The 19,132-nt window shown below is 37.8% G+C and overlaps 1 long non-coding RNA gene across 1 annotated transcript; it reads right to left on the bottom strand.

Moving 5' to 3' along the window:
- Window positions 1-3,581: 3,581 nt before the first annotated feature.
- LOC144381710 (uncharacterized) lies at window positions 3,582-15,275 on the bottom strand. Its single transcript, XR_013447480.1, has 3 exons — window positions 14,378-15,275; window positions 13,656-13,745; window positions 3,582-4,227 (listed from the first exon to the last, which is right to left on the bottom strand). It is a non-coding gene; the product is annotated as an uncharacterized LOC144381710 (long non-coding RNA).
- Between the last annotated feature and the right edge of the window lie 3,857 nt (window positions 15,276-19,132).

Genomic DNA, 19,132 nt, shown 5'->3' with positions numbered 1-19,132 from the left:
TGTGTGTGTGTGTGTGTTCGGACCAATCCTGAGGGGTGTGTGTGTGTGTGTGTGTGTGTGTGTTGCATGCCCTCGGACCAATCCTGAGGGTGTGTGTGTGTGTGTGTGTTCGGACCAATTCTGAGGGGTGTGTGTGTGTGTGTGTGTGTGTTGCATGCCCTCGGACCAATCCTGAGCTGGGTGTGTGTGTGTGTGTGTGTGTGTGTGTGTGTTGCATGCCCTCGGACCAATCCTGAGCTGGGTGTGTGTGTGTGTGTGTGTTTTGCATGCCCTCGGACCAATCCTGAGCTGGGTGTGTGTGTGTGTGTGTGTGTGTGTGTGTGTGTGTTTTGCATGCCCTCGGACCAATCCTGAGCTGGGTGTGTGTGTGTGTGTGTGTGTGTGTGTGTGTTTTGCATGCCCTCGGACCAATCCTGAGCTGGGTGTGTGTGTGTGTGTGTGTTTTGCATGCCCTCGGACCAATCCTGAGCTGGGTGTGTGTGTGTGTGTGTGTGTGTGTGTGTTGCATGCCCTCGGACCAATCCTGAGCTGGGTGTGTGTGTGTGTGTGTGTGTGTGTTGCATGCCCTCGGACCAATCCTGAGCTGGGTGTGTGTGTGTGTGTGTGTGTGTCCACTCCTGAGCTGGACGTGTGTATTGGCAGCCAGAGTGTACCCCAACAGCCAAGGCACCCACAGATGACCTTTGTGTCTGTGTGTCTGTGTTTGCAGCTAGAGTGCACCCCAACAGCCAAGGCACCCACAGCTGACCTGTGTGTGTGTGTTTGCAGCTCGAGTGCACCCCAACAGCCAAGGCGCCCACAGCTGACCTGTGGCTCACTTGGATGCAGCACCTCTAGCTCTGTAAGTGCATCCAGCCCCAGAAGTCCTGTCTCTGGCCCCCGGTGCCCTGCACACGCTCGCCGGGGCTCCATCTGGATAGCCAGGGCTCCTGCCGCTGCTAGCGTACCCAAAGGTGGCCCTGGCCCTAGCTGCTGGCCGTTGTCCTTGCCACTACATGTGTGTCTGCAGTAGGCCCCTCCCATCACTGTCGAGGTAAAATGAATAAACCCTTGAGAATTTCTAAAAAAAAAAAAAGTTTTATTGAAGCCCAAGTTAAAAACAGCTGCCTGGGATACACAATCTTCACAAAGAGTGCTCTGGGAAGGGAACATTTGGTTAAGGGTTATATACAATTTTTACATAAAAAGTTACAAATTATTAGACAACATTGCAGACCTTATCTTCAGTTACTCCTATATGCAGGGCTGTATGACTTTAATCTTATGGGAACCAGGGAAGTTTCTTATTTTTTCTTATCTTTTGTGTTCAAAAGTCCCCTTTTTGGTTATTTTCTTTAACGCAACAGATGTACAATGTATGCTTGGGGCAGAAATAGAGCCCATGCTTTGAGGTTTTGCCGAGTCATTTTGACCTTGGTAAATGTTAAAGGATAGCTTCCCTGGGAGCCCAGGAGCAGGACCTACAAACATTAAAAGTTGAAAATTTCCTTTATCACTACATAGACACCTGCAGGTGGCCCCCACAGCCGAGTGTGTGTACGCCACCAGCTCTGGCCCACAATCAGGTGGGATTTATCTCTGAAATAAAAGGATGGCTCAACTCAATGCAAATCAATAAATGTGATACACCACATTAATAGAATGAAAGACGACAATCACATGATCATTTCAATAGATTTAGAAAAAGCATTTGACAAAATTCCACATCCTTTTATGATAAAACTCTCAACAAATTTGCTATAGAAGGAACATACCTCAACATAATAAAGGTCATATATGACAAACCCACAGCTAACATCATAGTCAACAGTGAAAGTACTCAAAATCTGATTCCAAAAGCCTGAGTGAATAAACTTAGTAAAAACCAAACTATTGTGGTTCCTGCATTATTCCCTGTGAATTTTCAAGAGGAATGCATCTATGTTTTTTCTAATATAATAATAATACAAAATTTTAAATAGTGCTATACACTTCTCCCCATCCTCCCCAATATTTCCTGGGCATTTCACAGCACTTCTCATCTCTGGGACTAAATAGGGTAACCTCCCCCATTGACCAACCTCCATCTCCTAATTCTACCTCAAGTTGTCTTTGAATATTAAGGACAGTTAGCAACTTATGAATCTTGCTTTTTAACATTGCAGACTTTAGTTCAAGTATATGTATAATTTACCTCCTCCCATATCCATCTCTCCCTCCCCCCATTTCTACCTTAGTAATGGGTTTGTTTCACATAATAGCAGCCTCAACTCCCAGAGGAGAGATACCCATTATACAACCTTCCCAAACACTTTAGGAAGCAGAATAGGATAGTGAGCAAAATAATTAACCAGGAGTTTAGACAGCTGAATTGTGGCTGTGTTTCTGCCTGTAATTGCATATTTGACTTTAGATAAGTCAACTGAACTTTTTAATATACCAGGACTTGTTCAACACTGATACAATGTCTCTCTATGAAACAATGGAGTTTTTATCTTTTAAAAGTTGCCTTTAGAAAATGACAAGATTGGTAGATCCCATTTTGCGCTGATTTATTTTCCCCATGAAATTTATAATTAGCAATGACTAGAAAATCATATAAGAAATATTGAACATATATAACTCAGCTTGTTTTCTATAAAGCTATTTAAATGCAAAAATATAAGTATGGGGAAAATGATTATGTAATTACAAATTTTCTCAAAGTTGAAAATATTTGTTTAAAAATGCCTATTTTGGGGCGCCTGGGTGACTCAGATGGTTAAGTGTCTGCCTTCGGCTCAGGTCATGATCCTGGGGTCCTGGGATCGAGTCCCGCATCGGGCTCCCTGCTCCTTGGGAAGCCTGCTTCTCCCTCTGCCTCTCTCTCTCTCTCTCTCTGTGTCTCTCATGAATAAATAAATAAAATCTTTCCAAAAAAGCCCTAGAAATTAAAAAAAATTAAAAATGCCTACTTTCTAATGAACTCTAGTTTGCCAATTTACAAAAGCAGTTTCATCTGCAAACTGGTAGATACAACCTGCTCAAATGAAGAAAAAATTCTCAAGGGGGATTAAAATACAATGAAATTAATTTTTATGTCTAATATTGAGTTTAAATACCATTGGTTTTAAAACTACATGATAAATTCATCTTGCTGTTTTTAAGTTCAATTTTTTGTGCTATTTGTTTTTAAGTAATCTTTGCTAATTACATGAGATCACAGACTCAAAGTATTTTTAAATCCGTACATATTTAAGCTCATATTTAACTTCTAAAAATACTCCCTGTGGTATAAGTTCCAAAAATAGCTCAAACCGCTTTTTCCACTTAAGTAAATGGATCTGTTATTCCATATGTTACCATATAGATGACAGAAATATAAAGATGAGTAAGATATAGCGCCTGGTTTTAAGAAGTTTACAATCAAATGAGGGGAAAATAGGCAAATAAACAATAAAATCCCAGAAGACTACATTAATTAATTTAATAAGTGTTTATTAACCATTCAGTATTTGCCAGCCACTGTTCTAAGTGCCAGGCAGATATCAGTAAACAACAACAAACAAACAAAACGACAAATATCTCCACCCTCATAGAGCTTACATTATCATGGAGGGAGAGGAAAAACAAAAAAGTAAAATATACCATATGTCAAGTGTTGTTGATAAATGGTGTAGAGGGGAGCAAAATGGAAAAGGGGGAAAGGAGTTTGATGATGGTCAGAGAGCACTGAAAGGGTCATATTTGAACAAAAACCTGAAATGGGCAAGAAGTTGGCAAAGGCTATCAGCCTTAGGCAGAAGCACGCTGATTTAAAGAAAAGGTTGATGTGGCTGGAGTGGGTTGAGCAAAAGGGCAGATTAGCAAGAGATGAAGCCAGTGAAGTAATAGAGAGGTCATAGCAAGGGTGTCCTTTTAGTGATGATAAGTGTATTAGTTATCTATTGCTGCATAACCCAGTATTCCAAAACTTAGCAGCTTAACACAATAAATACGTATTATTTCACAAAGATTCTTTGGGGCAAAAATCCAGGAGTCATTTAGTTGGATGCCCTGCCTCAGATTCTCTCAGAAAGTTGCAGGGAGATGTCTGCTAGGGCTGTGGTCATCTGAAGGTTTGACTTGGACTGGAGGATCCATCTCCAGTTTGGCTCACTCACATGCCTGCTAGCATTGCTGGCTGTTGCTGGAAGGCCTCCATTCCTGACTAGGTGGACTTCTCCATAGGGATGCTGGAGTGTCCTCCCAACAGGGCAGCTAGCTTTCCTGGAGAGAGAGAATGATGTAAGAGCGTGCAAGACAGAAGCCGCTGTGTCTTTTATGACTTGCTCTCAGAAGTCACACACTGTTATTTCTACAATGTCCTATTGGTTACGTAGGTCAGGACTATTTAGTGAGAGAGTAAACTACATATGGGCATACATACCAGGAGACAAGAATCATTGAGGGCCATAGGATAGACTGTTACCTCAGTAAGGAATTCAGATTTATTTTGAATGAGATGGGAAGTTACCAGAAGCTTGTGAGCATAGTATCAGCAAAACTTAAGTTTTAAAAGGATTACTACAGTTCCTAGGTTGAGAATGGACAGTAGTAGGACAGCACAGAACCTGGGAGGTCAGTTAGGTGGTTTTTACAATACCAGCAAGATGGCAGATTAGATGGTGATGAGGATCAGAGGGTCAGAAATAATAAGACTGTGGGTGTAAAGAAGAGGAGAGTCAGAAAAGGCCAAAACTGAGATGTGACTTTGGGAGAAAAACAGACTATAAAGAATTTTGGAGTGAATTATTGTGTGCTAAGTGATATAAAACCTCTTCAGTCTTTTTACAAATTCTTCAGTAAAATATTTAACTCTAGTGGCCTCTGGATTTTTTTTTTAATAAAATGTTGATTTCTGCTCCAAGTCCAAGCAGGTCTTTTACAAGCAAAATGGCCCAGAGCCTTCCCTGGGTTCAGCCCACATCTGAGTTCATCTGTATCTGATGCAGAAAACCTTTTCCTGTTTCCCAGTCTCTCTGTTTAGAAATTGGATTCCTTTTACCTTATTTCTTTTCCTGAATCCTTGATTCCAAGTACACATCTGTCTCAGTTTCCCCCTTGCCCCTCTCATACTCCCAGATGGCCAGGCTCCTCTCCTTTCCTCACCTAGCACTTTGGTATTCCTATTTCCTCCTCCTAAACTACCTACTCAATCCTCATCTATACCTTGTCCTAATGAGGCTGTTTATAATTCAGTGTGGCTTCTTGGGTCCTTGTGAACTGCAGGCCTGTTCCTGTTTATATCCTAGAGGCAGATCTAGCTAAAGGAACTTAGAAGATATATGCTACTGGCTAGAATATTTTTACAGTAGTGCCACTATAATTATATTTTATATATCATCATTATTATATTGCTATTATCTATCATTATTATAGGTAAGATGTGTTGGGTTCTCACTATGTCATGCACGCTGTTAAATAATCTGAAGTATTCTGTCACCTAATTCTTAAGGTGACTCTAGGAGCTTAGTATTAATAGTATTATTTATGCATAAGGAAACCAAAGCCCAGAGTGGTGGAGTAATTTGCCCAAAGTTACAAAGCAGATGCATATTCCAACCCAAGCATGTTGATGCCAGACTACAATTAACCACTACCATATATTAATCCACATTTAGCCATCTTTAAGATTCAAAAATCTTAATAAATGATATTTTTATTCAGATATAAAAATACAAAAAAGTGCTTATGTTTTGCTTTGCTTTAATAAGGTACAAGAGAGAACAAACAAATGGGATTGGAGAGACTTGGAATATCATAAAAAGAATTTCTCAATAAATTGAAAACCAAGCTTACATATATCACTTTTGTGAGAAAATCCAAAAAGCTCAAACTTAACCACATGGGTAAAATGTAAAAAGTTAAAAACAGACATTCATAATTCAGGTTGTCAGCTTTCAAAAATTTCATCTTAGACTGGGTATTGTAAACTATACTATGATGTCTTGCAAGAGCATAAAAAACGTTTTGATGGCCAGGGGAAAAGTGAAGTAAATTTGAGTATAGCCAGCAAAATGGGGAAAACTAAGATCAGGAAAAAGAAAAAAAAAAAGAGAGAGAGAGAGAGAGCAAGAGAGAAGGAAGAAGAGGAGGAGGAGTTTATCTAGAAGCTTTTAAGTTCAGGAAAGCCTGGGAAAAGTGGTTGTGGAAACATTATTAATAGTGACAAATTGACATCATTGATTATGAAATTAATGGAAGTAGGAAGAGCCTGTCTCTGAGCTTTTATCCAAAGATTTCAAATGTTTTGAAAGAATCCCATGGTCAATTCTTTCCAAAGAGACTGATAAATTGAACATAATAAAAGCACAGCTCAAGACCCTGTCAGCCAACATTCTGGGATCATTATGTTCTCCCCGAAGGATGACCCTTCTACCATGCTAGAAGCCTAAAGGCTGACAGCCACAAAATATTACCCTGTCTCTAATGATCCCAAAGATGATGTGACTCAGCTTCCAACCTACCTTCCCAGTGATTTCCTGTGCGAAGCAAAAGCTAACTTGGCAATAAATAACCCATTTGCCCATAGTCAGAGAGGACTACTTGACAACCAAATGAATAGAGATTATTTTGAAAATAGAGGAAAAATTACCCTTCACCAAGAAAAGACTGATAAATGAGATGCTTACACTGGTCTCAGTTAACCATTTAAAAAATAGGAACAGCCTGGATAGATCAGTTGGTGGTTAGACGTAATCTCCAAACCATCTGTAGTGTCAGGCTCTGAAAAATCCATGAGGCACGGGAAAGCAAAAGGTAAAGAAGCACACATATGACACAACAGAAAAGCTGTTAGCAATAACTGCTCAGTTTTGTACTTTAGGATGATATGACTTCTCTTGGTTTTTCAACTCAGCATGAAACTGCTTGGCTAAATAAATATAGTTCAAAGAGCGAGATGTCTTTTTTTAGCCCAAGTTAAATCTCAGTTACATGTGATAAAGGAAGAGTGGCAAAACCTGAAACTCAGGTTAACCCATTGTCACCTGTTATGAGATCCAGTCTTGAGAGACAATCCTTAAGCCACCCAGTCTGGAAGAGTAAGGTGGTTGGGGAAGCATTGGCTCAGAGGAACTCTTTTGAGGAAGGAGATAACCCAGTTCAGAATCCTGGAAGTCTATTGCTAATAAGCTTGAACAATGAATATTTTGCAATTAAAAGTCAATTTAGTAAAATTCCAATTAGATTCTCATCTTTGGGACCAGATAGAATCTTCAGTATAGGCTTTCTGCATAGTAGTAGAGATATGAGCTTAATCTGTTTCCTATCTTTCAGATATCAAAATAGATTGTCTGACTGGAACTCTGAATATGTCTCTCAAAGATTTGACCTTCTGACATGGAAGAGGAATACTCTATTCAATAGTATGCGAGTAGCTACCTATTCCATATGAAAATCTCCATAATATTCTTGGAGAGATATAAAATATGAGTGCGTTTTGAATCAAGGACATAATGACCACCGTTATAGCAAAGGATTTTGTAATGAGGCACTGGTGAATAATATTACAATTTTTAGCAAAGATGATGAGAAACATTATCTTCACAAATAATACAAGGCAAGAAAATGAGGATTGTTTAAAATTTTCCAACTCTGTGCCATCCAATCATTTTTCACATACATACACACACACACCACCCAAATCCATGATTCAAGATGACTGGAAAGCAAAAATCTGAGCCTTTGGGCAAAGAGAATAGAGAGAAATGTTAAATGAAAATGTTAAAGTAAGAAAAAAGTTCTGACTCTTATACACTAGTGATGAGAATATAAATTGGAATAGACTTTCTGAAGGACAAATTGGCAGTATTTATGAAAATTTAAAATGTGCTTACTCCTTGACCCAATAATTCTATTTCTAGGATTCTAACCTAGAGAAATATTTCCAGGTGTGCATAAAGGCACAGAAAATGTTCATTATGTATTGTTTATCAAGCAGAAAAACTGGAATCAAACTAATGTCTAGCAATAGGGTAGTAATTCAATTATGATAAATTCTAATCATAAAATACTGTACAAAGATTTAAGAGAATGAGAAAGAGCTGTATGTTCTAATATTTGACTATCTCCAAGACACATTATTAAATAGAAAAGGAATGGAAAAAGGAAAGGCAGAGATCAATATATAGATGGATATTATAGTATGATTAAAATCTGTTTATTTTTACATGTATATTACATAGATATAAATACATTTACAAATGTATGTGAAAGCATTCTTTCAGTGGTCCCCTCTAGAGAGGAAAGTGGGTGTTTAGGGGAGAGGAAAAGTAACTTTTCATTTTTTTAATTTTATAAATGCCTACATTATTTAAATATTTTCAAAACAAGTATATAAAGATTATAAAGGGAAATATTTTAAAACAAAAATAAATAAATAATATTATTGAAAAAGGAAACAAGATTTACTCAGGATAGACTAGAGTATGCAGTGATATTAATCAATACCCAAAGCCCAGTGGTGTATATCATGTGTCTATCACAGTGCAGAGGCAGCAACATACCAAACACCTTACTGTTCTCCAATGTCCAAAGCTATCTTTGCTTTGCAACTGTTTCATCCTCTGCTTGGAGCTCTGATGCGCAGCGCCTCGGGAAGTCCTACTTGTCCTTTAAGAATCATCTCAAGGCTATCACCATTTCAATCACTGATCTTCCTACGCTGTTATAAATGTACCCTTAATGCCTTTGTGCTTCTCACTGCCCTGCATTCATCACAAGAGATTGTAATTGCTGATTTATTTACCTGCCTTTCCCATGAAGCATGTGCTCCTTGGAGGTGAGGCCTAAATATTTCATCCTTTGTATCGTTTTCTTATACCAAGTTCAGTACTTGGTATCTATAGGTATTTGAGAAATGTGAGTTAAATACTTTCAGTACAATTGTGTGGGAAGGGTATAGGTAAGTGTTCTGTGTAGCTCCTGCTTGACATGCCTTCTAAATCCGTGCATTTTCCCTTGATAGAGAAGTGGATTCCTGGGCAGGATCAAGGTTGCTGACATCATAAAGTCCTGATCAAATCTCAGGACAGTCTGGGGTTCTGATCTCCACCTTCTCCAGAGTTAAGCTGCAACCTGAATGGGGATCCCTATATCAACTTGATGTCAAGAATGGCCACTACATTGAAACACTGGCACTGAAACTCCATTACCTTGGGTAATTAAAGCAGTGCCAATGGCAAAAACAGACACATAGATCAATGGAACAGAATAGAGAACCCAGAAATGGACCCTCAACTCTAAGAGCCCACTAATTTTTGACAAAGAAAGAATATCCAATGTAAAAAAGATAGTCTCTTCAACAAACAGGGTTGGGAAAATTGGACAGCCACATGCAGAAAAACGAAACTGGACCACTTTCTTACAGCATACACAAAAATAAATTCAAACTGGATGAAAGATTTAATGTGGGACAGAAATCCATCAAAATCCTAGAGGAGAACACAGGCAGCAGCCTCTTTGACCTCGGCTGCAGCAACTTCTTGCTGGACACATCTCCGGAGGCAAGGGATACAAAAGGGAAAATGAACTATTGGGACTTCATCAGGATAAAAAGGTTTTGCACAGTAAAGGAAACAATCAACAAAACTAAAGGCAACCTATGGAATGGGAGAAGATATTCACAAATGACATATCAGATAAATGGCTAGTATCCAAAAATCTATAAAGAACTTGTCGAACTCGACCTCCAAAAAATAAAAAATCCAATCAAGAAATGGGCAGAAGACATGAACAGACATTTTTCCAAAGAAGATATACAAATGGCTAAATGAAAAAAATGCTCAGTATCACTCATCATCAGGGAAATACAAATCAAAACCACAATGAGATACCATCTGACACTGGTCAGAGTGGTTAAAATTAATAACTCGGGAAACAGTAGATGTTGGCAAGGATGCAGAGAAAGGGGAACCCTCTTACACTGTTAGTGGGAATGCAAACTGTGGTAGCCACTCTGGAAAACAGTATGAAGGTTCCTCAAGAAGTTAAAAATAGAGCTACCCTACGACCCAGCAATTGCACTACTAGGTATTTATCTAAAGGATACAAAAATAGTGATCCAAAGGGGCACACACACCCCAGTGTTTATAGCAGCAATGTCCACAATAGCCAAACTATGGAAAGAGCCCAGATGTCCACTGACAGATGAATGGTTAAAGAAGATGTGGTAACACACACACACACACACACACACACACCACCCTCCTTAAGGCCCAGCCTATCTATTATCTATCATCTATCTATCTATCTATCTATCATCTACCTATCTATGAAATGGAATATTACTCAGCCATCAAAAAGAATGACATCTTTCCATTTGCAATGACATGGATGGAACTAGAGGATATTATGCTAAGCAAAATAAGTCAGTCAGAGAAAGACAAATACCACATAATTTCACTCATATGTAGAATTTAGGAAACAAAACAGATGAACATAGGGGAAGAAAGGAAAAATAAAATAACATTAAAAACAGAGAGGGAGGCAAACCATAAGAGACTTTTAACTATAGGAAACAAACTGAGGGTGGGTGGGGGGATGGGGTAACTGGGTGATGGGCATTAAGGAGGGCACTTGATGTAATGAGCACTGGGTGTTATATGCAACTGATGAATCACTAAATTCTACCCCTGACACTAATAATACACTGTATGTTAATTAAATTGAATTTAAATAAAAAAAAATAACAGTGCCAATGGTCCCTGAACTTTTCCCTCCCCATTGGACCACAGGCCATTCTCTTTAGGGCCCAGCCTAACCAACAGTTTAGGGCCATTAACTCAACACGTCTTCCCACTGCCCTCACCAACCACCCAGGACTTGACCCTTGTCGGGGCTAAGTTCATGCTTCTACTTGAAAAGCTGGCAGTGATTTTTCTTCAACCCATTGACACTAGAAAATCAGAAAACTTCCTTTTGAGAAGCTAAGCTTGAATATAAGCCAAGACTGGGTGTAGTGGTGTCACACTTTCCTACAGACACTGCCATCCTAAGGGGCTACATTTTAAGCAACATTCCTATTCCAAAGACTTCCAACTACTTTACCTGGTGAAGTATTTTAAAGGGCATCTACAAGACTTTAATAATGGCCTTATGCCGGTAAGTTCAGTTATTTAACCTGTTTACACACCAAATCTGCCTGCCTTCACTGGGTTTCTTACCCAATATTTTTACATCTAAAATCTATAAAGTTATAAAAGTAAGTAACTTCTCTAATTTATTTTCCTTCACAGCTTTTCTTACCATCTGACATATTTCATATTTTGCTAACTTATTTATCTCTCTTTTTGTTCCTACTGTAACAGAAGCTCCAGAAAGGCAGAAATTTTGTTACTTTGTTCCCTTGCATATTCTTGGTGTCTAGAACAGTGCCCGGCTCCTTAAAGCCATTTGTATGGACACAAAGAGGGGAGGATGTGGATTAAGAGCCAACTGGCAATCACTGACATGGACTTTTATTCAGCTGATAGCAGGCACAAGGCCACACCTAGTCTGAGTCATAACAGGAGTGTATTTTTTTTTAATCTCCAATGATTTTCATATGCAGCCAGATTTGAGAACCACAGTTGAAAAGATTGTTGTTTGGTTGTTTTCCATTCAACAATATCAATGTCAAGAGGAGTTTCTGATGCTCTTCTTGTCTTTGTCTCTTTCTCTGTGTAAAGAATCTTCTGGGTAGCAAAACCCAATGGAGTTGGGAATGAAATTTGGGGATGGAGGTGGACCTTGTTAACAGCTCCTTAAAGGAACGTTGTAACCTTGAATCAATTTAGGAAAGGATTTAACTAAGGAAATTATGACCCGTGATGACAAGCTGACGATATTTCTGCTTCTATCTCCCCTTTTAGGCCAAATATCTTATATTTGAAGTAGGACTAAGGAAGTAGTTTAAGACATTAAAAACTATGATCTTGGGGCCCAACCAGACTGCTCGCTCTTCCTCATCATGAGCTTTCTGTGTTGACTTCCATGACTTTTTTTGAACGAGATTTGTTCTACCCTTAACATCACAGAAGTGGCAGAGAAGATAATCTATTACAATTGAAACATGATATAACAGCTAAGAGTTTCTTTCCTTGTTTTCTTAAAATTTATTTTTTAAAACTTTTATAGACTATAGGGGGGAAGGGTAGCATTTTATTTTAGCCATTAAATGTTGCCTATTAAATAAAATTCAATTTCTCTGGTACCAAAAAGGCATTTCCTGTCAGCTATAGCAGTTATGAAATTCAATCTACAGATTCAAACAAAATCTTTTTAAAATGACAATCTAATACGAGCTCCCATCTTCCTGGTATAGTAGAAAGTTATTTTGGGGTTTCTGCTTTCCTTAGGCTTCTAGTTTTTGAACTTTCACATGGTGCCGAGGGATGTGACAGGATGAAGTCTGAAACTCCTAGGATCTGCAGATCACCGGTCTTTGAAGTTATGTCCTGATGGCCCTGAAGTAATTCTGCTACCTTCCAGCCCTGCTGGAGCATGAAAATATCTGATAAGCTGTCCAAACGGTCTTTTATGCGGACATGCCACACCACCGAGCCCTTCCTGAGATTTTACCACAGCCCTAGACTCCAGCAGGCTCCCAAGCACAGGATTCCTCTCTCCAGGTCCCTCTCATGTTTTCCTCTCAATATCTCTGCTCCATATGTCTTCCATCCAGGACAGGAAAATTCATCTTTTGTTTGCTTCATAGGCTTCAAGCAAAATCCCCTTAATGAATTGACACATTTGTAAACTAAAAGCCCTTAAGACACACTTTTTCCTACTTTCTGACAAACTGCTTTCCTTCCCTGAGGCAATGAGTTTACTGTGCACTTGAAGGGGATGAAGTAAAAAGGAGAAGTACAGAAGGAAAAAAACCCATCATACTAAACAAAATGTTATCCTACTTCAAGAGTAGATGGTGAAGTTTCAGATAAAATGTATTTTTTTCTACGATTTTGACTGTAAAATGCTTTTCAGCAATGGTTCTATATCCAGATATGGTTTACCCATGTTGTAACTCCTAAGAAATATGTTTTATTATTGCATTTCATCTACCCCCATTTGAACTTCAGGACCTATTATAAGTATTTCATAAATATTTGTTGAACTGGCACGTAAAATCAATTTCATATAATCTAAAACCAAAAAGCAAAGAAGGGAGGATGTAAGTAAGACTGAAAAATTCAGATGTGATAACAGATGGATAAGTTGTACAAAATTTATACTTAATTTTCAATTATTTAAATAACTATATTACCCAGTTGGGAATTCAAATGATCAGGGAAATGGTACAGTTTCCACATTGATATAAACTAATCTGAAAAGACACAAACACGTATGAAGACAGCAAAGATGGGTCACCATTTCCTAAGCTGGATCTGATGAGAGATGGTAGATATGTAGAGAAATAAGGATTCCATAGGGAAGCAAGTTTGAGAAGTGCTGCATATCAGACCTTAGAAATTTAAAAACCACATTAGTTTTTTTATCTGAAGCCTCTGAAGAGTTGTGCAGAAAAGGAATGTTTAATTTTGCTTAAATTATTTTTCAAACTTATTTGAGCATCTTTCTCTCCCTCTCCCTCTACACACACACACACACACACACACACACTAGTATTCCTATTATCATCTAATGGACAAAGACACTGTGTTAAAAAAGATTACCTTTGGGTGCCTGGCTGGCTCAGTTGGTAGAGCATGAGATTCTTGATCTTGGGGCCCTAAGTCCGAGTCCCACATTGGGTGTAGAGATTCCTTTAAAATAAAAAAAATCTTAAAAAAATGGAAAATCCTTATAAAAAAAATTACCTTTGGTATTACTTAATTCTAAGTTCACAATTTACTTGTCTTCCATTTTTTTTCTTAACTGTTCTTTAGTAACTTTTACCATGGAATGAACATTTATTCATTCTATTAAGAAACTACTAGTTGAATATTTGATAGGGAAGTGATTGTGCAAATATTGGCTTAAAATGCTTGTCTTTAAAAATTTATGTACATATTTATCAAGGCTAATGTTTTTTCTTATTCCTGCCTCCTGGTTTCTATGTTTTTAGAATGAGTTTCTCTCTTTCATTCTTTTTTTCTTTCTTTCTTTCTCACTGGCAGAGGAAGTACCTACACACTAAACTTTGAAGACTTTGTAATCTAATTTTTTTTTAGGTATTTCAGCAAGCTTTAGAAGAAACTACAGGAGATAGCCCTGCTTTTTTTGTTTGTTTGTTTTAAACATAATATGGTGTTATCAACCAAAAAAAAAAAAAAAAAAGATTATGCATCTTTCAGAATCCTTGCCAAAGTAACCAGAAGATAAAAAACAAATCCACACAAGAGAGGACCCCCTTTAGTCATTCACATATTATTGGTGAACAGGTGCTTGGCTTTACCTTAAGTTCAGATACAATAGCCAATTTCTTCCTTTTCTTTCTACTTTGGCCTCTGAAGAAGTGAGCTCCTTCCCACTCGTCCTCCATTAATCAAAGAGAATTCATCTGATTGGTGAGAACCTGATATCCACAGGCCAGATCCCAGGTGTGGGTAATTTTCCTTCTGATGCAGGAAGCAGGATTGGCTTTCTGTCCCACGGACCACGTGGGTCTTGTATTTCTATTCTCCATATGTAGACCAGGGTCACTCAAATTTTGATGGGCACCAGAATCATTTGGAAGACTTCATAAAACATATTTTTGGGCCCCTTCCCCAGAATTTTTGATTCAGTACTTTGGGGATAGGGTCCAAGAATTTGCCTTTCTAACAGGTTTCCAAGTGATGTTGATGCTGCAGTCCTTGGATCCACTTTGAGAACTGTGCTAGACAAAACAGAAACAGCCTTTTTTTCACTTATTATCCAGGTCTCCACCATCTCTGTTCTAACATCTTCTCTTCTGGCTGAGCAGGTAATTCAGCCGGTTAAGTCTCTTATTTGTGCAGGTGATTTTTAATTCAAGGGGAAGCTAATGGCTTCATTTCCTTTTAGACACTAAGTCATTATCCTCCCACACAGGATGAACAGTGAATTTTGTACTTTAGATGACTAAACTGATGCTTAACCAACGTTTGGCTCCTTGTGCCTTTTTTAGCAATTGATTACAACTTATAGGGAAGGCGGAGTAAGTGGTTAGATTGTCCCCTAGGTCTCTTCCTGGTCCCAACTTCTTCCTCTTCTGTCCCAAAGCAACAGATATTGTCCTGCCCACTCAGAGGTGGATACATGTGATCTTTCTGCATCTGTAGTTTGCTAAGAATTCAAGCTTTTTCTAATAGAAGGTCCTGTATCAGTGTAAGATATTCCACTGCCTATATTTCTGCAGAAAGAGCTTTATGGAGACATTTTGCACATAAGAAGTGGCAGGTGTTTTCATATCCATATATCATTTGTAGTTCACTGCCACTAGACCATGACAGCAGAATGCACATTTATCACAGAATTTAATATAAAAAGTTTTTTGGCCAGCTTCCTGGTCTCCAAGCAGAATAATCATGATTTTTCTCACTCTGGAAAAAAAAAGGGGGGGGGGAAGGATGGTTACAAACAAGAAAAGAAAAAGCAAAACTTATACTTCTCTTTTTTTAAAAAAAAATTGACATATATGGGGCGCCTGGCTGGCTCAGTCGTTAAGCGTCTGCCTTCGGCTCAGGTCATGATCCCGGGGTCCTGGGATCGAGCCCCGCATCAGGCTCCCTGCTCCGCGGGGGGGCCTGCTTCTCCCTCTCCCACTCTCCCTGCTTGTGTTTCCTCCCTTGCTGTGTCTCTTTCTGTCAAATAAATACAATCTTTAAAAAAAAAAATTATTATATACAGATATTCATTATGTTATTATTTATAGAAGTGAAAAACTGAGATGTTTTAATTTTCACACACAATAAACACCCACAAGAATCTGTTGAGAAAAGGAATTATGGTCCGGTGTTGTGTTGGGAGGGGCTGAACCTGGGAGAAGGTTAAGTAATGCTGTGCTGGGAGAGGGGTGTCTTGTGGTCTTCATATCAACTAAAATCACCTTTGAGATTGTCTTCAGGCACTGTCTTGATTGTTTCACATATGATATCTCAAAATATACTTAAAGAGAATCAGTAGAATATAAATATAACTATATATGTATGTATAGGTTAATAATGGTACCATTTATTTTGAGTTGGTTTGAGTTGAGTGCTGAGTTGGTTTAATTCTTTCACAGTTTTTGGCTTATTTAGAAAAAGCCTAATGAATTCAGTCATACCTTATGCCATTTATCCTCGACTCTTCATCCTAAATATGACAATCCAATTTCTATCTTCCAAGAATCCATTCATTCTCAACTTGGGGTGGGGAGTCACAATATTATCCCCACAGGAGTAAACATTGATTCTTGGGGGATGAAAAAAAAATCATGGTCATTACAAAGGTATGTGGCCCTCCAAAGATCATACTAGCAAAATAGATATATAGTGTAACTGTTGTAAAATTTCATGAGGTGGCAAGGATTAGGAAAAATTCTTCAAAAAGGCTCCTTAGGGCATCAAATAGTGAAAAAAAGGGCCATGAAACACTGCTCTAATGTGTTGCTTCCTGTGTGAGCTCTAATCCACTCCCAAGACTTTTCTGTTGTTATTTCTGTAACCTTTATTGAGGACTTAATGTAATGAATTTGTGATATTGGTATTATCATTCTGCCCATTTACAGTGAGGCATGAAGAATTTTAAAAAAATTAAGTTGCATGGGTAGTAAGTAGCAAAGCCGGTGTTCAAGTTCAGGCTGACTGAATCCACAACTCAGGCTTATCAACATGATGCTCTCATTTAATTCAAAGGTTATCTGAACCCAAATAACTGTAAATCTAGTTCTTCCCCCGAGTTGCAGGCTCTTCTGTCCAGCAAGCAAACTGTTCTACTGTTCTAATCTTGATCTGGTCTACTTGGATATTTCACTGGCAACTCAAAATTTTTTGTTTACTTAACTGATTTATTTTACGATAATTGACGTACAATAAACTGCACATAATGAAAGTGCATAAGTTGTTAAGTGTTGGCAAATTATTCTCCCATGAAACCACACTCTGTAATAAAGGTAAGGAACATATCTATCACCCTCTAAATTTCCTCAAATTCCATTGTAATAACTGTCCAGTTCCTTCCTGAGACCCATCCCAGCCTCAGCAACCACCGATTTGCTTTTTGTCATCTTCACCTTTTCCAGTGTCCTTCACGGTTTAGGTAGAACCAGATTTCCAACCGTTATCATCTCCTTCCGCCTGGTGGAGTTCTTCTATTTCTTGTAGAGCAGTCTGTTAGTGACGAATTCTTTTATCTATATATGTCTGAAAAAGTGTTCATTTCACTTTTGTTTTAGAAAGACACTTTCAGTGAGTGTAGAATTTGAGGTGATAATGTTTTCTTTCATTATTTTAAAGCTGTTGCTCTATTCTTTTGCTTGTGTTGTTTCCAAGAAGTCTGTTGACATCTTATCTTTGTAATTGTACATGATTTGCCTTTTATCTATGTCTATTTTAAATATTTTTCTGTTATTAGCATTTTAAGTAACTTCAGTATGATGTGCCATTGTGCAGTTTCTTCATGTATTTTGTGTTCCAAATTCATTGAGCTTGTTGAATGTATAGGTTTATATTTCATCAAATTTGAAAATATTTCATATGTTATTTCCTTAATACTTTTTAAAAAATTTTTATTTGACAGAGAGAGACAGAGCAGAAGCAGGCGGAACGGGAGAGGGAGAAGCAGACTCCCCGCTGAGCAGGGAGCCTGATGCGGGGCTCAATCCCAGGACCCTGGGATCATGACCTGAGCAGAAGTCAGACGCTTAACAGACTGAGCCACCCAGGTGCCGCTCCCTTAATACTTTTTATCTCTCATTTTCCTCTCCTTGAGGAACTCCAACTGTACTTGTCTCAAAAATCATTTATAACTCTGTTCATTTAATCTATTTTTTCTTTGATCACTTGTGCTTTCGTATCATATTTAAAAAACATTAATCCAAAAATCATGAAGATTTACATTCAGGTTTTTAATACATTTTGAGTTAATTTTTGTATATAATATGAGGTTCAACTTTTTTTTTCTTTTTTTGCATGTAGATATCTGATTATCCCAGACCATCTGTGGAAAATACTATTATTCCCTCCCTGCCCCCATTTAATTGTATTGGTACTTTTGTTGAAAGTCAATCATAAATGTGAGGGTTTATTTCTAGACTCTCAGTGTTATTGCACTGAGTCATATGTTTCTCCTTAGGGCAGTACCTCATTGTCTTGATATCTGTAGCCTTGTAGTAAGTTTTGAAAATGGACAGTTTAAATCCTCTTTGTTCTTCTTTTTTACAATTGTTTTAGCTGTTCTGGGCCCATTGAATTTTCATATGAATTTTAGGATCAGCTTGTCAATGTTTGCACATAAGTCAACCAGAATTTTGATAGAGATTGCACTGAAACTGTAAAACAAATTGGGTAGTACTGCCATCTTGATAATTTAATTTCTTTCAATCCTGAAATATGGGCTACCTTTTGATTTATTTAGGTCTTCTTTAATTTCTTTCAGAAATTTAGTTTGTAGTTTTCAAAGCATAAATTTTGCTCATTTTTTGTTTAATTTATTCCTATTTTATTCTTTCTGATGCTATTTTAAGTCAACTTTTTAAAGATTTCTTTTTCAGGTAGCTCCTTGTTACTGTATAGAAATATTCTTGATTTTTTTTTATATTTTGTCCTGACTTTGCTGAGCTTTTTTATTAGTTCTAATAATTTTTTAGTGGATTGATTAGGATTTGTTTTATGTACCAGATCATGTCATCTGGTAATAGAGATAGTTTTACTTTTTCCTTTCCAATCTGGATGTTCCTTATTTTGTTTTCTTTCCTAACTGACCTGGATTGAACCTTCAGTACAATGTTGAATAGAAGTAGCAGAAGTAGACATCCTTGTCTTGTTTCTGATCTTAGGGGGAAAGCATTCTGTCTTCTTTCACCATTAAGTATGACACTAACTGGTTTTTCACATGTACTCGACTAATGAAGTTTCCTCTCTTCCTAGTTTGTTAAGTGTTTTTTATCATGAAGAGGTGTTGAATATCCTCAAATGTTTTTTTCTACATCTACCAAGATGATTATATGATTTTTGCCCATTATTCTACTCTATTGATGTAGTGTATT

Source organism: Halichoerus grypus, chromosome 5, assembly GCF_964656455.1.
Source record: "Halichoerus grypus chromosome 5, mHalGry1.hap1.1, whole genome shotgun sequence".
Taxonomy (NCBI): domain Eukaryota; kingdom Metazoa; phylum Chordata; class Mammalia; order Carnivora; family Phocidae; genus Halichoerus; species Halichoerus grypus.
This window is presented reverse-complemented; position numbering and strand designations above follow the sequence as displayed.